Source organism: Oenanthe melanoleuca, chromosome 13 (assembly GCF_029582105.1).
Source record: "Oenanthe melanoleuca isolate GR-GAL-2019-014 chromosome 13, OMel1.0, whole genome shotgun sequence".
Taxonomy (NCBI): Eukaryota; Metazoa; Chordata; class Aves; order Passeriformes; family Muscicapidae; genus Oenanthe; species Oenanthe melanoleuca.
Window position 1 is genome coordinate 14,423,112 of NC_079347.1, and position 22,937 is coordinate 14,446,048.

Here is a 22,937-nt window from a genome sequence, read left to right on the forward strand (position 1 = left end):
AAAAAACTCCAATTTTGCTTGGTGAAGTTACAGTATGTTGTGACTGAAGAGCAGGTTCTGTTCTCAGAAACATAAAGTTCTCTTCAGTACATGACAATGTCAGCTACATGGGCACCCAAGTCTGTATTAAACATCAAAATCCTGTGCAGGAAAACTGTAACTCTAATTCCATCTGTTTGATATATAGAAGCATTTTTTTTGCTGCATGCTAGTTTAGCCTTTATGAAATCTAAGTTTGTACTGTTCTAAGCTGTTGCAATCTATCTTTTTCTCTTCTGTCTGGAGGCATTTTGTACTTTGCAGAGAAGACAGTTGGGAGAGGCTGATTTTATGGGAACAGCAGGGCACATGGACTGGTCTCCTATCTAACATTTATAGGGAAGGTTTCCTTGGTTTCAGCACAGCTCATGGGTACAGTTGAAGGTACAGCTTATTTCTCTGTACTGTCATTCAGCTTAGAGTACTTGGCTTCAGAACAAATATTTTAGAATCCCAAAGCCATCCTTGTCCTAAATCTGTAACCTGCAGGGATGGCTGCCTTACCTCCCTCAGGTTTTGTATCTGTTGGTTTTACTCCTGAATGTTTTGATGGGTTTGTATCTGTTGTTCTTACTTCTGAAATATTTTTGCCACTCCATGAGGTATTTTCACCATGAATGAATAATTTTGCAAATATTCAAACAGAGGGCTCTGAAGATTGCTGGGCTTCAATGTTTGTGAAGGACAGCCACATTATTGCTTCACATAGTCTCTGCTCATTTGTTTAAAATAATCTAATTCTTACAAAAACAATAAAAAAAGCCTTGAGTACCTGGAAATCCTGAAAGTAATACTCCAATCACTGCACATCCTGAGGTTGATTCAGTGAAGTTCTTGTCACAGATCAAACTCATGTCCAGTCTGAGTTCTCTTTGTGTGATCACTCTCAAGTGAAAATAAGGTTAAAAATAAATTTATCTATTGTATTTCAGTTTTCTTTGTTGTGAGTGAGCTATAAAAGCACATATTTAGAGCCTTACTTTTATGCATTACTTGTATTAATTTGGTGTGGAACACCACTTCTGAATTAATAGCTGGCTGAGCCCTGAGTCTGCTGAATCTGTGTTATGAGGGAAGGAAAATGAACCAATACTTTATTCAAAGTTTTCCTGGCAGTTTGTCTGTTCTGATGATTTAACTGTTATTTACACTGAAACCAACATGCAAGAAGATTGCAGCCTATGACTCCCAAGGGAGCAGCTATGGAATTTCTGCATTCTGCAGAATGTTATGGGTTGGCAACCTCTCCTGTGTGCTACACAGATCACTTCAATCCCCTGTGTTTATCCTATAAACAAGAAAGTGCTCCACACTGCTGTGCTAAAGAAAACAGCTGAAATCTAAAGCGGCTCAGTCCTGTTTAAGCTGTCCCCAGACACACTCCCCACCACGCGGGTTTGTTTTCCATTGATTTGTTAATGAAAGCTGGCAGCAAGTGCTACACTTCTACTGAGCATATTAATCATTGAAAGAAAACAGTATTTCTTCAGCTTTGGCAATTCCTGTACTCCACATAAATAAGGCCTCCTGCTTCCCTGTTAACCCTGTACACAGTGTAGGATCCCCTAAAGCATTTGCTTTCTTTGCAGTGGTGGAGTTCTGCTCTAAGCCTGGGTGCCTGCTGTGGAGTCAATTAAGATCTGAAAGCATCCATGTGCTCCTGATTCAGAATTCCACTTGTGGCAAGAAGCACAAACACTGCATGACCGGTGCTTGGATTATTTTGAGAAAAAAGAATACAATGCTGGTGCAGCTGCTCATTTTCCCAGAACTGAGTAAGAGCAACTTCAGCTTAACCCAACAGGTTTCTGTCATTCACAGCTACCCTCCAGCTCTCACTGTGTGTGCTGAGTGCCTGTAAGGCATCAGGGAATACCTTATGCCACAAATGCCCTTCATAGGCTCTAGCACAGCCACTTTTCAACTTGTTGTAGGGTGACATGGGGAGGGTCTAAGAGCAGAGACTACCAGAGACAGAATTAGCCCTCAAACAGGCTTTTTCTTCTCCTCATCCCTAGTTTATGGGTTTTGTTACTAATGGTTCTCTTGAGGCAGCTTTGTCCCTTGAGAACAAGCTACCCTGCACACACTGCCCTGAGAAAAGCTGCTTACAGCTCAATACTGGACCAGAAAGCTCCAAAAATTTAGTTCCATTGCACTACTAATCTGTGCCATGCAGCACATGTCACTCTACTTATGGGGACTTCTCCAGAAGGAAGGATGGGACTGTTTACTGGCTATTAATCCAGTAGTAATAAATCATCTATCCTCTACAGCAAAGCTGCATTATTGCAGATGATAATCACAACATTTGTATTGCCATATCCCCACGTTCAAGGCTTTGACCAGGTTTACAAACATGAAGAGTAAATCAGAGAAATGCAGTTCATGCACCTGTGGAGGCACCAATCCACGGCTGAGGGAGTAATCAAGTGCAGGCTATTAAAAAAATATTTCACTGATAAAATAACCCACTATTCACATATAGTTGCTTTATCTCCTGTGATGGAAAAAATCCCTGAGGTCGATTAAATGCAGTGGAGGCATCAATGATGACTGTAATCATCCTTTTATTTCTATTATTTACACTCCAGCTGCACAGAAGGATATACCTGCTTGGTGACCAAATCAATTGTGCTGCAAAATTATGGAAAATTACTGTGAACACTTGAGCATAACTAAAGTCCTTGGTAGGGGGTTTGCATATACTAGACTATAAACAATAAAGTCCCACCAAAATATCAATAATACAGAATATTTTAGTGTCTTGAATTAGGTTTAACTTCTTTTATTTTTTGCCCTTCTAAGCCTCACTTTCAAATTGCTTCCTTAAATCAGTCCTTGGAGAAATAATTTCATTGCCCATCTTCATTAGTGTCTGGAATGAAATAAGTGCAAATTATAACAGGCAAATTAGTTTTACTCTGGCCTACTTGGGGGCAGTTTTATTCACATTTACTCACAATTTGATCTTTGCTCACTCAAGTACAGTAGCAGAGATTATCCTGGGGTGACAAAAGGGCAGTGGGCTGTCCCAGAACAGCACTGGACAGAGCAGTGCCAGCAGGAACATTGCAGTTCCTACAGCACCTGCAGTAGGCACAAATTTCAGCTCCCCAGTTTAGACACCTTGGCAATAGAGTTCCTGACAGATGGAAAATTCAGTGGTTGTTAATGATGTGGTTGGTCTATATCTCTCCAGCAGACACTGCATTTTTCAGCCTGAAACTGGTGTTTCCTAATAAGAACTGGACTAATCCAGCTTGGTGTTTCCCTGAATTTGTGTGCAATCTGCAAGTTCATTTTTCTTCTAGTTGTTTTTAGTTTTCCTCTGTCCTGCAGGTTCACCCTAACAGTGTAAGTTTATTGTGAACTGTATTTATAATATGAAAGATAGTGATAGTTGAAGCCCTTAGAATTAGAATTATTTCATTTTATTTCTCCTTTTGACATGAATGTTTTATGATTTGTGTGACTGCAAAGAAAATATCCCAGATGAATACTAACAGAATACTGATTCTCTTTCTTTTTAGTTCCTGTGGTCTTTAGCACAAGAAAATAGTTAGATTCCTTAACAATTTTTGAACTAATTTTGCCTCATTTCCCACAGAAACCAAGCTGTTCCCAGTTTACTGTACTAAAGAAATTCCTTCAAATCAGATCACCAAAAAAAATCTGTTACTATTTGCCTAAATTGTTAGCTAAAAAGCTCAACTATACCAGTGGAAAAGGATTAAAAAACATTTTTTTAAGCAATAACCTGCTTTTCTCATCTAAATCAACAAACTGTTGCAGAGAAGAAACAGCAGACTACAAAGAAAGAAGATGGAATGGAAAAAGGAAAATAAGATGATCTGTGATGTATTTAATGACTTACCATGACACATTTGTGAGCCTGTGAGCACAGAAGATACATTTTACACACAGGGAACAAATAAATCCATTCTAGCCAATAGAATTTATCCTCAGTCATTACTTCAGTAATATCAAACAAGTTTGATGTTGCCTCAGCAGTAACACCCAACTTCTGAGTGACATTTAAAAGCAGTAGTGCCTTGAATCTTCTATACCATTAACCCCCAGAAAAAAATTTGAAACATCTCTCAATGTGCAACTAGAACATAAATCAGAACTATTTTTTATGCACAGGATGATACCAAAGGGCTGAATTTCAGCCATTTGCACTGACAGAACCACACATTCTCACTTTTCCTGAACCTCTCCCCAAACATGGATGCTGGCATTCAGAGGCTGCCTGCTACAGGTGGGGGAAGAGCAATGACTCAGCCTTTCTGCTATAACTAAAAAAGAAATGAACTTGTAAAAACAGGGATTTTTAGTGTATCAGACAAGGTTATCCAAATAAAACACAATAGCTCTGTGATATCACTAAAGGCAATGACACCTAAATAACCACATAGAGAGGTGTGATCTGTTCTTTGCCAGTTACTCGTTAACCAATCTTCATTAATCATAAAAAATGTTTTTACATATTCTTGATTCTATAACTGCAATCTCCCAATCAGTGTTTTGCTCAGGTGGCCTTGGTGCAGCTACTATCCCTTCTTTTCTTGCTAAGATATTTTGCAATAGTAACTGATGAGTTGGAGGTTCCAGGCATAGTTTACAGATGAAATCTCTTGCAGTATAATCTTGATGTTTCTTTCCAAGAAAATTTTTCATTTACCAATTAAAAAATCAAAATATCTTTTATATAATTTTCATCAGAATATTTCAGCAGTCCATTACCTGTGGGAATATATTTTATAATACTCTCTGGGACAAATTAAAAATGAAAACAAATGTAAAACTAATTAAATATATTTCATTTGTTGCAATGAATGACAAACAAAACTGAACAAAACCAAAAATCAAATTCTGTATAAAGCTGTTTCCCTGCTTTTCAGAGCTAATTCAAAGCCATTTACATCATACCCAGAATAAATAGAAAAAAATATTAATATTAAAAATGCAGGAATCAAAACTCATTCATTCAGTGTTAATCCTGCAGTGACTGCAGTACTGTTGTATCTGTAGCCAGCATTCCAATTCTGTGCTAGGTTTCATTCCTTCCAATCCCATGATATTATTCAGAGCAAAACTTGACTTATCAACATAATTGACTTGTATCAATCACTAATCACAGTGCATTAATGCTGTTAATGAAGTTACAGCGGCGTGATTTAGATAACACTGTGAGGCACAGCCTTCCTTAGAGCTGTTAAGAGAACTGCACTGCCAGCTCAATCGTGCTCCTCAAACCCAACACCTGAAGTGTAAAAGCCATGATCTTCCCCCCCAAACACTTCTCTTTGTCAAAAGCAGGAGTGTCAGAAGCTCAGCCTCCAAGTTCCTTAAATATCTTTTCTTAGGTGACCAGACTTTCTGCTTGCTGCTCTTAACCTTGCAGATAGGCACAGATAACACAATGCTTATCTGACAAGCAGGAGGTCTGGCAAGCTGCTTTCCAGACTCAAAAAAAGCAGTCCTCTGTCAGGACACTGGGGAGCATAAAACTGGCTTGGGCCCTCCCTGTGTCCCAGTATATCAAGGTTTAAGCTTCATTGACTCCAGTATAGTGGCCCTAATCAAGATTTTTCATGCCTCAGAGAACAGTACAGCTGCTAAAGCTTCTTTAATAAGGGTATAGCTGGGGAAGCTGAACAGGAATTAGCTGAAAAGAGATGACTTACTTCTGGCCTTATTAAGCTGCAATTTATTTTAAGTCAGGCTGCAACATTGTTTTGCTCTAACATAAAAGAGGAATGTTGGTTGGAGTGATTTAGACAAGTCATTGATTCAGTTCCTCTCATTTCCTGCATTTTCTCTTGCAGTATCCTTCAAATTCAGGAAGCCCAATGCACTGTGCTAAGTCTCAGGAGAAAGTCCTGAATTTCCAATTTCCCATCAGGTCAAGCAGATGCAGCCATCTTCCCAGGACTCAGTGGCAATATGGCCTTTAAAAAGCTTACCTTTAGATTTCATAGCTTTTCTTATTTGAATGAAATTAATTTCCTATTACCTTATTGAGCCCATGTTGTCAATGTTAACAGAGCACTCTGATAAAGAAAGCACTGGCAGAAGGCAGGTCTTGCTAAATGGACACAGCCTGGAATTTCAGTCAAGTGGACTGAAGATTCTTCAACAGAATACATTTTACCTTTGCAGACCAGTATTATTGTAGTAGATTAAGAAAAAAAAAATCCCTTATTGAAGATCAATTTATTCATTTTTAAGTGGCACATGTCTGGCCTTACCATAATTCTCACAGGAATAGTCCCATAGGAAACATGATCAACATTGAGGTAACACTGAGCATATGGGGCATGGGGTGGCTCCATGGGCACCTGGAATAACCAAGCAAATAAACAAATAAACCCTGATATTCCTCTCTCTAGCCAGGACAAGGAGAAGCCTTTGCTGAAGCAGAACAGAGAAATTTTTCCAGAATGGGACATTTTTGTGCTGGATGGGCCACAGGACAAGACAATGCAGAGGAGGCACATCCATGTGTTAAATCTTGAGGCATCTGGCTCCTGATGGAGGAGGACTGCCAAGCATTTCTTTTGATAGTTTAAAGTTGCTTGATGTTCTCAGTTTTTGACCCTTGGGATTAGGCCCCTGCCAGAGGCACACTGCAGAACAGCAGCAGATTATCCCCTTTTTACCTTCCCTTTCCTACTTTTCCCACACAAAGACAGATAAGGGATCAAGCTAAACAGATTATTTCCTGCTGGCACCCACAGCAAAGTAAAAAATCCAAGTATTGCACAGCAAATGTGTGCTCTGAAGATTCAGTAATCTGGAACTGAGCAACTAAGAAGAGGAGTTAGAATGTGTTGAATATATATGATAACCTATATTTCCATCTGCCTCCTGGCTCAGCTCTGAAAGGCTGCTGCTCATCTCCTCTCCACTGACCTCACAGGAGGAGAAGGGATCCTGTGAAGTGCATGGAAATGCAAGATGATGTGCCATTCAGCAGAATCTCAGCTCCAGGACCTGGAAGTTCATCACAACTCCTTTTTCCCAAGGCAGGATATCTCCTCACACACTACCGTCCCTATTTTCTTAGTAATTGCCTTGAAGCTTCCATTAGGCCACAAAGTTAAAAATCTCACAAAATCTGCCTATAATGAAAGTATATAAATCTTTCACTTGCAAACTGCTCATTAAGACTATTCCCACTGTTAGGAGAATCTACTGTTGGTGAATACTGGGTCAAAAAGCTAATTCCCTTGCAGTCCTTTTACTGTCTTCTTAATGATTACTGAGAGTCCGGATATGAGAGCAAAAAGTATTTAATTCTTTATTCAACATGAAATTGTCTTGATTTATACTCTTGAAAAATTAATAAAATGCCTCTGAGACAGTCTATCTCTGCTGCCAGGCTTGCACAAAGTATCTGCTTTATCTGCTGAGCTGTGCAGAACTGTAATAGAGAATAATACTTCTGCTTTCAGTGCTGCATTTACTGTAAATTTCCATTCTTCCAGGAAAGTTCTGACTGACATATTTAGCATCTCAGATCTGACTTCAAGAGGGGAACTTAGCTATTATTTGTTCCACTAATACTTTTGAATGAAGATCTAGTAGTTGAATTTGGTGCCAGGACTCAAGACAGAGACAGGACCTTTGCAAGAGGCTGGAAAAACCAACCCCTCCTGAGCTTATGATAAAGGCACCACCCAGATGTTCCTTCTGTACCAGGGTTCCTCTTTCCACAAATCACAGCACCATCCATGCAGATAACAGGACTCCCATACAAAGCTTAGTTGGGTGTTGCCAGATTTACCCAATTCTGTCTGACAAACAGCATCCCAATTATCCTGTGCTTCATTACCTGTCACATGTATTTAATTAAAAATAGCCAAACATCTTGGTTATTCTTGGTGATGATGGCACAGATGCATAGGATCATTCACAAGGGTCTCAGGGAGGGAAAAAGTAGAATGTGCTGTGTTCAGGCTTTAAAACTTTATGTATATTTTCTTGGCAAACCACTCATTTATTGCTTTTCTGCATCCTGTTTCTTTATGATCTTAATTTTTTTGCCTGTGAAACTCTAGTCTGTCCTACCAAAGAGAAACATTGTCAAAACATGTACATCTACACACTTTAGGAAGGAGATTTACATCCAATGTAATATGAACCACAATGTGGAAAGTGACCATGTTTCTAATGTTAAAATCATTGAGGATTAAATGTGTTCTCTTGGAGACTGGAGCTGCTGTTCAAATGTTCCAGTCCTATAATATTGATAATTGTTTTCAGCTTCAGAAACAATCCTTGTTTGCTGACTTTCAAATAACCACTGAAGAAGTTAATCAGCAGCCAGAACAAATCAGCTTCCAGAAGGCAGTGTCAGTGAAAAGGAAGTCAAGCACAGTTGCTGCACCACCTTTTATCCCCTTACCTTTATAGTCTAAGCCCTTAAATCTGGAAATGCTCTTTGCATCTCTGTCGTGACATGGCTGAACTGCTGAATTAGAATTTCCATGCACTAAAAGTGTTAAACAGAGCCAAAGTAAAAGAACAATTGGAAAGCAGTTAATGAGCAATGAACTTCTCTTATTTTACTATAGAGCTCTTGAAAAGCTGCCATTCCACTTGCCCACAAATCCAGATGCACACATATGCACAATGCACACACAGGTTTAATCTGTTTGCATGTTTGCAGATCACTTCAATACAGCACAATCTTTATCAGTGATATGAAGAAATGTCTTTGCAGACTTGCCTGTGACACACTTCAGAAGGAGCTGAGACAGAGTTCTGGTTTCCAGCAGGTTTATCTTTTTTCTTTTACCTCTGACTAACACAGCAGAGAGTCTATTACCAGCATTTTTCACAGTTGGATCTTTTAAGTTTAATTTTGGGCAGCAAAGATATAAAGTAAATCCTTCTGTCTTTTTCATTCCTCTAAAATAACCCCACTCTCTCCTTGGAGCTTATCTGAAAACTTGAAATTGAACTAAAGAACATCTCAGAAGAAAACACAAACTGGACAATAAAATGCATATACAAAAGGCTCTGAGCATTCTTACCCTAATGCATAATTCAAAGAAGTTGAACTGAAAAATCTTTAAACTCTTCCTCACTTACCTGCACTAAAAAATATCAACAGATGATCCAACTTTGTTTCAGGTGCACCATCAGATGAGCAAATGTTTCTCTTTCTCTGTGAGAAGGGATTCCAGAGAAGGCCCCTTGGCCAGCCCTGCTCTGAGCCAGCAGCCCTCAGGGCACCTCAGCTTCCAAAGGTCTTGGCGTGTCAAGAAGGTTTCACAACATGCAGTGATCTCTAAAGAGGAAACAACAAAATATTTAATGTTTGCAATGCCTCATAACACCTTATTTCCCAACTTGCATCCAATTTCTGTCAGCAGCTAGCACTATTTTCATTATCCTCCAGCCCAGGCAAACCCTGTGATTCCTGCTCCACTGGAATGAGAAACAGAGTGAGAAGTGGAAGGTAACTGCTTTAAGGAGCACAGCAAATCCATAAACACCCCTGAACTTGAATGCATCAAAAAAACCAAACTACAAAACATCTTTTTCCATATTTCATAAATATTAGATTGGGTACAAATAATATAATCTATTGTATGTATGCTTTAATTCCCAAGGCTTCCACAGACATTACATTCAAGTGTTCAATTATAACAAACCAAAATACCAAATGCTGGGCCATTTAATGAGTTAATTGATTCTCAGAGGTGTCAGGCACTTTGTATCTTTACTTGCTCAATTGTTTCTTCTGCCTAAAGCAAGATGCAGCTCTGACTCTATTAGTTCATTATGCTGTAAATCAGAGAAAGAGGAAAGAGAAAAGACCAGCAGGAGAAGCAAACATCATCAAGGTTGACAAGAATGTTAAATGAATTTTCTCCCAATATTCTGCCTAAGATCATTTCAGTAATAAGAGTGAAATAAATTCCAGACATTTTGTTCTACAAGTGAAATGTTACCCTTTCATCTCACTAAAAACAATTCAAACAGAAAGGAAAGAAATGGCTGCCAAAAGTTCTTAATTAACAAAGACCCCTAGTGAGGATGAAAAACGTACACATCCAATCTCTTGGCATTTATTATCATAGCTCCTGTCAAGACAGGAACAAATTGTTCAGCTACATTGCAGAAGTTTTTAATACAGAATCCATAAAATTTAATTCATGGAATAAACCTCTTGGCAACTGCTTTCTAGTTAAGCAAAACTGGTTTCTTTCCAGATCACTGATCTTGTTTTGAAGGTAATTACATTTTAAAATTTTACTTTTTCTCAATATTACTTTGAAATATCTCTTTTTAAATAGATAATTATATAAAAACAGGCTTCTCCATTCTTCTGACATAATTTTTCATCAATATTTAATTATTCTAGTTACTATCTACTAAAAGGGCCCATATTCTGGAGTTTCATACCAACTTCCACTGTGGCTGGGATTCCTCTGAGCCTTTTGTTAATATCTACAAGAAAACAGATAATCAGATCTTTCCTTTTAAGGTTATTTTTTTGAACAAGAATCCTTCCTTATCCTAAACTGCTGGGAAAAAAAAAAAAAAAGAAAAAAGAAAAAAAGAAAATCCTGGGAGAAAAATATGTTTTCTCCTTGTTGTTTAACCATAAACTAAAATGAAAATATAAACACACTACCATGTGCAAAAATATCCTGCTAGTGTCCAAGGATATTAAAACTCCAGACATCAGATAGGGCTGGAGTGCAAAAGAGCCTTGGCATTCATGTGGGACCATGGGGCAGCTCCTGGCCATTCTGGCTCAGAGACCAACCCCTCTTGTGACTCTTCATCTTCCCTGCAGATCACTGCTCCTAACCCCTAGGACAAATATTTAAAGAAACAAAAAACTAGTTTGTGAGCTTGAAAGTTAGGTTAATTACTGAATAAATATATAACTAGAGAAGATAGAGGTGTACTTGGCTTATTTGACTAAAAATTCAGACTGCTCTCCTGATCTCCAGCCATGAGTGGAGATAAGTGAAATTTCCGGACACACCGGAAAATGTGTAGAACACAAGATGTGACTTGAAATCTTATCTCCCTTCCATTGACATGCAGGGATGTGTCCTGGCTTTAACAAGAGTGGGGAAGGCTCCTAAAAGTCTCTCTATTAAAACACCAGTGCTCAGTCTGCATCCTACAGGCTCAATATTGCCCCATTACAACACTGTTTCAACAGCCTGTGGAGCTTTAGTGACAGCGCCAGGCAAGAAAAGCTGTTATCAAGAAAAAAAATCACCAAGCTCACTTCCTTCTATTGCCTTTAAGTCCAAGGTAAAAAATATATATATAAAAAAATGATGCAGTCAGGGCAAGACAAAGAATTCAGCTCCTCCCATTCCTAGAATAAGGCAAGTCACCTTTTCAAAGTGGATATGAATGGGTAGATTAGCTCAGAAGAAGCTGCAAAGAAATCTAGAAATACTTTATTCAAGCAAAGGCCCTAATTATCTTGTCACAATCCAAGTTGTCAGGAAACAGGGACAAAGATGCAGCTCCAAACAGTTTCTGCTTCCCAAAAGTTACTGTATACCTACAGAAATAGGAGCATGACTACAGAATACATGAGTCTTCGTCAGAATTAATCTACAGAACTAAATTCAAGGAAGTTATCATTTCAAATGTATTTTTTTTCATTAAAGACTTGAGTATTTCCTAATTTAAGCACTACAGCAAGCTCCAGTTTCTTCTTACCAGCTCTCCAGTGCCATTTTGAATGGCACCAACCTCGTAATTATCCCTTATTATTTGTTTTTGACCCTTTTCATTACCTCTTCTCTGCTTCTTTAGAAAATTCGTTTTAAAATTACTGATCTCTCAGAAAGCCTTGATGTTTCACAGTGTTCTCCTATCCCAAATCTTTACTTTAGCACTCCAGTTTTCTCTCTAATGAAGATTTCAATCACTGTTTGCTTTACTGACAACCACCTTGACTGGCTGTGAGCATAATGAACTCCCTTAACCCCAGAGGAAGCCACTGCAAACCTGTCAGGGTTAATGGGCTCACGGGCTGCTGATTTCACTGCACGCTCTCCCAAAGGCAGCAGGAGAGTCCTGCAGCAGCCTGACCTCCACAGCCTGCCAGGAGTGGGAGGGCAGGAGGAGGGATGGCCAGGGAGCCAGGCACGCTCCTGTGTTTTCAGTAAACACTGCCTGGAAAATGGGCCGGCTTTATAGCCCAGATTAGAGACCGAGATAGACAGACAGAGCAGCTGGCTGCCATGGAAGAGCCCTCTGAGGGGAACTGCAGGGCTCACTTGGGGAGGAACGTGCCAGGGAATCAGGCAGCAGCTGGTGCACAGCAGCAGTGCTAGCTGAAGGTTGTAGTACAGACACAGAATTAAAGCAGTGGCATTCTCTGCTACCAACAAAGCTGTGCAGCTGCTCAGTCCCTGCACAGACCTTCCTGCATCTGAGCCTCATTCGCTGGAGCTTCAGCTCCATTTCTAGATTTTTTGTGAGGGTATGCACGTTATAGGAACTGCAGCTCACCTAGGAGAGTCCAGATCACCACGGGCACTCCTGGTGGTGGATCTGAAGGCAGGTCCCAGCTGTTTGCTGTGCAGCTGCACTGCTGAGAGTGTTGAACTACCCAGCCCAAAGCCTGCACAAACTGCAGTGTGTAATTCCTCCTGCCTCCAGTAAGAAAAGAGCCTGACTCAAACTGATTTGTCTCCAGAGAAGAGCAACATGCAATACATTTGCAAATAAGACACTGAAAAAGCAATGCAAGTTGCTGCCTATCTGCTAAAGAGCTGACTCTAATTGGAAACATGGGCACCAATGTCACTGGGGCAGGACATGTCCTGCATGGGAAAACAACGTGGATGTGAAGTTTCTTTGGCTTGGTTTGATAACAAAGTTTTGGAAAACATGCAGAAGTAGCTAAGCAAAGATAATTACTATGTATGGAGAAGGAAAAACAATAATTGCCAGGATACTTAGGCACATGTGGGTGTAGAAAGTCACAGAGGATTATGACTTTCTGAATTCATAAAGATGACATTTCACTGCAAAGAAAGCTCTGTTCATATACTGATTTTGAAGGAAATAGCCTTGAGGTTGCTCTAATCCTGCCAGGGAGATTGAGTACAATAAGTCTCAGATCACACCACTGCATAGGAAAGCAGCCAAGACAATGGAAGGAGTGGAAGTAAAAGTCTCCAGTGGATTTGTAGGTCAGGTCCTCAGCTACTCCAAACAGGCTGCAGTGCTCTACCTGCAGATCTGAGGCCTGGCTGAACACTGTGTTTGTGAGAGAGGAACATGGAACAGCCAAGCAACCTCTTATTTCTTCACACTGCGGCTTTTCCCAGGAAGCTTCTTTGCATTGCTTATATGAAATGCTGGAGCGAATCTGGATCTCTGAGATGTCTCATTTTCCTTAATGCTCACAGTTAACTGAAATATTAAACATATAAAGTGCCACCCTCTTATTATTTAAAGCCTAAATTAACATAATTACCATAATTAAGACAAATGCTTTTTCTAGTCTATTATGTCTTAGCTTTTCCTGAAGGCAAATTCATTATCTGCGGGCCAGCTTTTATCTAACAATGAAAGCATTATTGAAATTGGTACCATTAATGTTCATCAAGACATGCATGCATCACCTCTTACCTTGATATTACTGATTTCTAGCCCGATTGTCTAGGCAAAAAATTTTGTGGCTCATTAGGAAGATCAAGTATTAATTGAAAAAAAAAATTGAAATAGAAAAGGCTGTACTACCAAAATTAAAAGTACAGAAATCTTTAACACCGATCAAAAATGCGTTAAACCAGTGGTCAAAGCCATGAAGTCAAATCTCATTAAGTTTCCAGTTTGGAATTTACTTAAGGCTACAAAAAAGAGGAACAAAAGAGCTCACAGACATTTTAAACTAGCCAAGTGGGTTATTGTCAGGAGATGTGCAGCACAAGCTTCTCACTGACCGTATTCAAGACCACCCTGAGATGCAACAAGGCCTTGGGGATATCTTGATTATATCTCTTAGCTGCCATGATAAACACAATTAATTCATAGAATGAAGTTCTGATGGGCTATAACAAAGAATAACTATGAAGCCACATGGCACATAATGGCACTGCAGCAATGCCTCTGTACCCACAGCCAGTGACTGAGGTTACTCTCCAGTACTCAGCTACCTGCAGATATCAGCACAGAATCTTTTATCCTTCAGCTTTTATCCTTCAGAAAAAATAAATTCCAGTTTAGCTCTTCCTTTTGGTCTCGTATTACAGTGTGCACTCATAAAAGGAGTGCTATTTTATTTAAATATAATGTCTCAGTTACAGCAGCAGCAGTATAAACTTTACTGAATGTTTTATTGTCACACAGCATTCCTTGCACTAAAGGCACCTCAGCCTCTCTGAATGCTCCTGGAAAGGATTGCTCTCCTGTAAGGTCAAGCTGACAATAAGCATATCTCAGTTTGCCATTCCCCTTAGCATAAGAAAGTCCTTTTAATATTCCCTTACATGTTTTCTTCTTTATGAGAAGCCCAAGGGAGTGCTCAGAGGCCTGGGCAGTGCAATACACTGCAGTGAAAGAAGGAAAGCAGGAGAGTGGAACACACTAGAGGGACAAGGTTGGAGCCACTGCATTGCCACTGTCTCTACACAGACTCCAGGACCACAAGTGTGCCCTCTGAACAATTCACTGTGCTTGCCACCTGAGCCCTGGCAATCAGATACTCAGAGAGGATCAGTACTGGCACCAAAATTAATGTTCAGAATTCCAAAAAAGCTTACCACCATGCTAAAATTAAGGGTCTTCATTTGGTGCATTTTGCTGGAAGGTGAGAACCCAAACTCCAGTGTGAGAAGCTGCCCCCAGTCACAGTGGCTGCCCACTGTCAAATCTGTCCTTACAAATTAGTTCTTATCAGAAGTCAGACCACAGGCACAAAGTTCAAGTGGGGTCTTTGTGATCTGGACAGTTGGTTTCCATTTTTAGGAGTAAAACCCATTAAAATATTCTACCCTGATTTTCTTTTCCTGTTTGCTGAGTTTGTGGTATGCCAGGAATGCCAGCTGTTCATTTAATACCTCTCATGACTGTATAGAGAAGATATTTATTTCACTGCCTCATTACTGAAAAACTGGCAAGCAAGGGTAGTGCAGAAAAGGACCTTTCCATGGCAAGGGGTGCTGGCCACAAAAGTGTTGGTTTTCTGCTACAAATGATCAATCTGTGTGGCAGTCACTTTGTTGGTCCACCTAGAAATGTGGTTCAGAGATTGTTCATTCCTGGGACTGAAAGAGTTTTGTTAAGCAGTACAAAGACCAGCAACTGTCCTCACTGTTCTGCAAGGCAATTTTCCTTGATTGCTGAAGCAGCCAAAACTCTATCACCTTTTCTGGAAGAACAGAAATGTGATTCTTTGATTAAATACACCACATGCAAAGCTGGATTTGACAGACTTTATAATGAATTACCCTAATTTTCTATTACATTCATATAGAGTCCTTTACCCCAGCAGACAATTATTTGACTGATCCTTTTCCACTGTAAGCAATCAAAACAGCAGTGCTCATGATTCCACTGCTTATATCAACAGGGCCTACTCAGCACAGCTGTTCAAACATTTGTTAAATCACTTCACAGCAAATAACAATATGGTGCAGCATGCCTGTTTCTCATTTCAACCATAGCAATATTTAGCATGCATTAAAAAAACATATGCTATATTCACAAAATAATCAACAGCAGCCTGCAAGTCTCAGAGGATACTGGAAAGTTCCATAGGCAAGTAGAGTCTTAAGGGCTGTGAAAGATGAATAGCTTCATTCATCCTGAAACCTAATTCCTAAGAATGTGTACCCAGAAGTTCAAACAATCTGACTTTTTACTTTGGTGCCCAAAGGCTGGGCCTGATTCTGCATCTATTAATTTATTTTTTATATACTGTAGCATAATCCACAATCCACTAAAAATACCAGGAAACTGTTGTGATAGAAGGAAAAAGTGGAAAGAATGCCCAGCACTAACACATTAATGTAAGCAAACAGAGGCATGAAGTGACTCACTGGAAGAAAATAATCTACCAAGGGAGCAAAATTCAAATTTTTAGATTTCTTTGCTGATGTCCAAGCCACTGGACCCTTCTGGGTTCCCAAATGTGTCCTGATCTTCTACACTGCTGCACCCTTAAAATTTAGACAAGCAAATCTGAAAATCTTGTATTGATTACTGAGCTCTGAGTAAAGATGTATTTCTCTCCCTGCATATCTCCCTTTCCTACAAGGACCTTAGCAAGAACTTTATTAATTACACAAGAAAAGAGACCATCACCTGGACTGGCTCATGCCTATTCCTGTGCTCCTGCTCCAGGACTCCAGAGCACACTAAACCTGCTGGAATGTGCCAGGAGTGATAGAATCAGCAGCCAGCCCCACTCCAAGCTGAGACTGCAATAGCCACGGCTCCCTCTAGACACAGGTTTTAGATGAGCTGCTGCTTGGCAAAATATCAGAACTCTGTTAAAATTTTACTCAGCTGAAGAATCCACAGAGCTTGTTTTCTTGCAGAGTTCTGTTCAGTCTCCTTGATACAGATCTAGTGCAGCCTGCTGCTTACAGAAGGAAAAGTAGAGATGCATTCACCTGGCAGCACAAGACCACAGCCCCTTTCTCAGGACTGCTCTGGTTACACACTCAGTGTCTTTGGAGAGTCCATCCCTACTTGTTTCCCTCTTTTTATCATCTCTATATAGCCTTACTATCAATTGACAGAAATTTCCAAATCTTTCCATTGTTCTGTTTTCCTCCCTCAGAACAGCACAAGGCATTTTTCAAGTATCAAAATTAATTTAAAGATTCTATTATTTGATTCCAATATGAACACATTACAGAGACTTCCAGATTACAAATAGCACTGGAGGATATAAAAATCTAGTTGTGTACAGTGGTATTTTTGAGCATTTAAGCTGTTATCTCTCACTGGAATTCACTATGACTAAATTCTTTAGAACCATCTCAAAAGGATAAACCTTATAGTATTTATCTATGACTATAAAAAAAAAACTAGACATGACCCCTATTAAGACCACTGTGGCATTTGTGACCTCTTATAGAGTTATTTATAGAGTTATTTATTCAGTTTACAGTGTGTATTTTGAGTGTATACATAACATGAGGAGTAGATCTCATGAGTGATACAACTTTGTTCTGAGAACTGAGGAAATGTAATATTGGAAGTTCTCCATGAACTGTCTGAAAAGGCTTTCCACAAAAGTTTCTTGTGGTTGGAGCTAAACAGAAAAATGTGTAAATGCTGTTTGGGTTCAGCAAAGACCAAGTCTATATTGCCTTTTCTATTTCAAGATCTCTATTTATTTAGAAACCTAATTTCTCAACCTCTGGTTTGCATGTCTTTGACAACTTTCATTCACACCATATGCAAATACTAAATGTGTTACTGTTAGGAGTAACATGAGATGATTTATTATTCATTTAATCAGATGAATCTGCTAATTCCAGAAGACAGTAGTTTTGAATTCTATCATATTTGCATTACCAGTAACTGGAGTCAGCTAAGCATGTAGCTGGGTCAGTTTTATGGAGGGCTATTAGAGAGGGTTTAGTTTTGCATATTGAATGTAGACTGCTTTGGGATCTCCAAGGAGACTGCTGACTTTCTGCTCTTCCCTTGGACACTTCTGGCCACTGCTGGAGGCAGGATCCTGAGCTGGATATCTGACTACAAGGAACTTATTATACATGATACAGGTATTTTATGTGGAAAGAGCAGATAAAAGGTATTTACACTCTGTATTAGCAGGACCCTGCTTCACACTGAATATCCTCCATTCTCCAAACCAAGACTGTAGTTAAACAAGAATTGTTAAACAGCTAAATTAGTTGAAAATATGAAGTGAATCACTGCTGCCTCTCCAAGCACAGCACTTTTTTGCAGGCTTAGAAATATCTTCTGCTTATTTTTGCTAAACTCACAAAAGTGTGAAGTAGTTGTAGCCAAGGCAATGCCATGAGAAGGGCTCCCAGAGCAGCAGGAGGAGCTGGAGCCAGGCTCAGGGGGCTGCTGGATGCAGCACAGCCACAACCCAAAGGGATGGGCTACACCCCTGAATGGGCCACTGCATCTCCATAAACACCCATTGTGCTCTCTCAATTAACAACAGATTCAAAGCTGAAAACCATGAGTGTGTCTGCTTGGAACATTTAATTTGGGAAATTGGTAAAACATGCTCATCTCCTTTGGCTCCTTTTTCTCTATATTCTTCCTTAATAAGGCCTCAGCGTTTCACAGCCACTGAAGAATTCAAAGAATGCCATTAACCAAGATACCTCCCTGATAATTAAAACTAAATACTTGTTCTGAAAGAATTCCATTGCAAATCTCAAGTCTTACTCACAGAAACTCCTTTTCAAGCCAAAATATAACAGCTTTTTGGTTTTTATGTGATGCCTCAGCCTTTTTTTTTTTTTCTTTTATCACTCTTTCCCAATAATTACTCCAGCACAATAATGGAACTGTATTATTATTCTTTCATAACTTACAAACCCCAGTTTCCAAGTTCTGGCCTCAAGAGTTTGTTCTCTGCTTGCTGGGTTGCTTTTAGAGTGTGTTTATCACAAGGGAGAGAAAAGAAGAAGGGAAGAAGGGAAGAAATAATAAAGGGAGTGGTGGATGAAATGAATTGCTGGAACTTCTGTTCTCATAGGGCAAGGAAGACGTGCCAATGGCTGAAAAAATGGAGAAAACCATTAAGAAAAGCTCCTACATACTTCACCAGGATCTTCTATTTTTCTGGAGAAACAGATGAAAACTCAAGCTCAGATTTGTTCTGAGAGTTGTCATATACAAAGACTCTGATATGGAATTCTGTTTAGCACCCCAGGACAGGCAGGAAGTCAAGAAAGCCTTTTGGCTGCCAGCAGTGAAAATGCTGCTGCATTCATGCTGACAAACAAATGTGGGCACAACATCTACACATAAATATTTCAGGAAACCTGCCTCCTCAATTCAAAAATCTAATCCTTGTCTCATTATTAATGTTGGAGGGAAAAACTTATTAAATATGTCATAAAACCTTATTTCCCTGAATACATCCAAAAAAACGAATACCCCATCAAAACTGAGATTAAACCACACTTACAGTAGTTGATCACTTTATGAAATGCTACATTTGTACCTTGGTTTTGTATTGAAGCACCTGTGACTGCTTATGGGTATAATATGTGAATTTTATGCCTATCCAAATACAAAGAGTGGCTGTAGAGGAAAATAAATTGATAAATACAGCCATATCTGAATTCTTCCGTTCTGTGGATTGCCACAGAAGTTTCAATTCTCAAGGCATCTTCAAACTTGTTTGGCTTTAAGATTCACAGAAGGGAAAGAGTTTGTGAAATAACTAAGCCTGGAGCTCAGAAACTGCACCTCATTTCAAAAATGTTTGAAATGCTCTCATTTAACAATTTCTGAAATGAAATACAGCAGACTTTCAGGGCTGCAACATCATCTCTTCATTTGCAATGCAAAGTTTTACAAAAGCTTAATGGAATTTAAGCTGGTGTTTTTTTGTGGGGTTTTTTGGTGTTTTTTTTTTTTTTTTTTGTTCTGTTTTGTCTTGGTTTTTTTTTTTTTTTTTTGGTTGTGTTGTTGTTCTTGTTGTTGTTGTTGTGTTTTTTAATTCAGAGAATTATCCTTCTAGACTCTCAGAGACTGGCCCTGACAACGAAAAAGGAGGCTGAAGTACTTAATTTATGTTAGATACCATATCTCAGAGCAGTGTGAGACAGAGGAACACCCTGGAACTTGCTGCTCATCACCTCAGTAGAAAAGGGCAGCACTGCCCTTTCACAGACACTGACATAATACTCCCAATGTAACAAACTGCTTTACATTATGGGAGTGTGGCATTTCAAAAAACATCCATTTGCTTTCTTGCATCAAAATGAAAAAAGGCCTAGTGCATTGTTATGTCTTTTTAGTAGGTATATTAAGATCTAACAATATAGCTGAGATAATGACTTTGCTTGCTAGCAATTAATGTTGAAACAGCACAAGATATAAGAGAGTATATGGCTTAAGATTCATTTTTCCATGTTATAAAATCCAGAACTCTCTCTGCTATCTTACCCTTACCACAGTGCTGTGGGTGACAAGGCTGTAAAATATGAGGAATTTTTGTTATTTGTTTGTGAGGGGTTTCTTTGCTTTGGTGGTTGGTTGGTTGGTTGGTTGGTTGGTTGGTTGGTTTGAGTTTTGTTTGCTTTGATTTGGATTTTGGCTTGCTTGGTTCAGGTCACCATGTTTTCAAACTTTCATTTGAAACTCTCATGCAAACTGAGAGTGCTGAGACTCATATAAAACAAGGGTTCAGATAATGAATTTCAGTTTCAATTATTTCTGCTTTCTCAGGTTTGAGAGCTGTCTCTGCAGCCTATGAAGCCGTTTTGTACCATCACAAGATTTGTGCTTTAAATTCAAACCAGGAGCTCTAAAAAGCAGAGAGATGCAGTCAAGCTCTAAAAAGCCAAGATTTGCTATGCTTCTGTTTAAAAAGAACATTAAATTCTGCACCTGAAAACACAACTCCACATAAACTCCCTCAGAGTAAAGCCTCAGCTTGGTTCACTCTTGTTCTATAAAACTGAACAGTGAATAACTCTAACATTTCATTAATTTTGGAGGAATGGAATAATGTTAAAAGAGTACAAATCTATAGCCTGAAGTGGCGGGTGCGGGGGAAGAACTGGAGGCTTGGCTGGGGTTGGAATTCATCCCTTGGGGTTGTGAGGGGGGCAAGGACAGCACTCCCCACCTGCGGGGAAACACCGGCACTGGAGGAGCAGCAGGGCAAGGCAGAAGGAACAAGGACAGCACTCCTCACCTGTTGGGAAACACTGGCACTGGAGGAGCAGCAGGGCAAGGCAGAAGGAACAAGGACAGCACTCCTCACCTGTTGGGAAACACTGGCACTGGAGGAGCAGCAGGGCAAGGCAGAAGAAACTAAGATAACAAGGACAGCACTCCCCACCTCTTGGGAAACACTGGCACTGGAGGAGCAGCAGGGCAAGGCAGAAGCAGCTCGGGCATATCCAGAACAACGTGCCCGCTGTTGTGCTGCTCATCACCTGCCCAGCAGCACGGACATCCTTTCCTTCCCCATCTCCAAGTTGCTCTTTTCCCCTGCAGCCAGCAACCTCCATGTCCCATGAGCAAACCATTGTCTGTGCCCAGGAGCAGGGCCCTGGTGAGGGGCAGGGCCGGTTCTGTACCTCGGCACACGCAGGGACTGCTCCGCTCCTGCTCCCAGACACGGGAGGGGGGACAGCACTGGGGACACTGAGGGCACAAGGGGCCGGAACGGGCCGATAGGCGGGAGGGCTATGGGGGTTCAGGGGGAGCGCTGAGGGGGTCAGTGAGGGTGCTGAGGGGGGTTCAGCGGGAGCTCTGATGGGTTTCAGCAGGAGAGCTATGGGGGTTCAGCGGGAGCTCTGACGGGTTTCAGCAGGAGAGCTATGGGGGTTCAGGGGGAGCGCTGAGGGGGTTCAGCGGGAGCTCTGAGGGGTTTCAGCAGGAGGGCTATGGGGGTTCAGCAGGAGGGCTATGGGGGTCAGTGGGAGCTCTGAGGGGTTTCAGCAGGAGGGCTATGGGGGTTTCAGCAGGAGGGCTATGGGGGTTCAGCGGGAGCTCTGAGGGGGTCAGTGGGAACCCTGAGCAGGTTCAGCGGGAGGGCTGAGGGCCGGGCCGGGCCGATGGGGCTCCGGGGCCTCCTGCCAGCCCCAGCCCCGGCTCCTCGGTGGGCGCACAGGGCCTGCACTGGGCCGGGACACACACCAGGAAAGGGCCACAGCCAGCTCTAGGTCTGACTTTGCTTTATAGCTACAGTGACAGAGATACCAGAACCTTCCTGCAAGTCTCTACTAGGTGTTTGTTACTCTTGTTATTTTACACACACACACACACACACACACACATACACACACATATATCTATATGAGAGATCATTTATTCTGAGAGCTCAGTCTCTCTGCAGTGCCTGAACACCAATGCAGTGTTTCAGTGGGCCCTTACCTGTCCTCCTTCATTTCCACCTCCAGACTCCAGAGTGTGACTCCCTGCCCAGTCCCTGCAGTCCCACAGCCCTGTCCTGGCCTGTTCTGGGTCTGTCCCTCCTGCCCTGGCCCTGTTCTGGGTCTGTCCCTCCTGCCCTGGCCCTGTTCTGAGACTGTCCCTCCTGTCCTGGCTCTGTTCTGGGTCTGTCCCTCCTGTCCTGGCCCTGTTCTGGGTCTGTCCCTCCTGTCCTGGCTCTGTTCTGGGTCTGTCCCTCCTGCCCTGGCCCTGTTCTGGGTCTATCCTTCCTGTCCCAGCCCCATTCTGGGTCTATCCCTCCTGTCCTGGTGCTTTGGTGATGGTGCCCTGCCAAGGAAAAGGCTGTTGGACTGATTTGGTACGGCTTTTTTTCCTGACAAATTCATGTTAACTGTGACTTTCACCCTAAAGTGTATGGCCATTTGAAAGATACGTATTTGCTAGCATGGTTGAAGGGTTTTTCTTGGAATTCATTTTAGCTGGTTGACTTTTACAGATTTCCTATTTCCTTCTCTCTTAAAAAAAAACCAAGGCAAAAAAGGTACGTACCTTCCAGCCTTTGCAATGCTTCATCAATTTTCTGTCATAACCTAGAACAAACTGTGTCAGGTTTTATAAAACTAATGATTCATCTTAGTACAATCTAGATTGCTCTTTTTAGTTTCTCATATTTGACCTAAGAAAAAAATTACTAAGTTTTTGTTGACAAAAACAGAGACCAGACTGGTAGGCTTTGAAAAAGAAAACCTTCTTCAAGGAGATCAAGTCTTTTTCACACACTTGTCCATTTCCTAAATACACAGATGTCC

At 40.7% G+C, this 22,937-nt stretch overlaps 1 long non-coding RNA gene across 2 annotated transcripts in view; it reads right to left on the minus strand.

Annotated features, from left to right (window-relative positions):
• LOC130258646 (uncharacterized) overlaps positions 1-22,384 on the minus strand; it is a 53,235-nt gene extending 30,851 nt beyond the window's left edge. For both annotated transcript variants that reach the window (XR_008841529.1, XR_008841528.1), the window contains exons 1-2: positions 22,111-22,384; positions 9,145-9,343 (exon numbers count right to left, since the gene is read on the minus strand). This is a non-coding gene — a long non-coding RNA (uncharacterized LOC130258646). The remainder of the gene's footprint in view (positions 1-9,144; positions 9,344-22,110) is intronic.
• Positions 22,385-22,937: the final 553 nt, after the last annotated feature.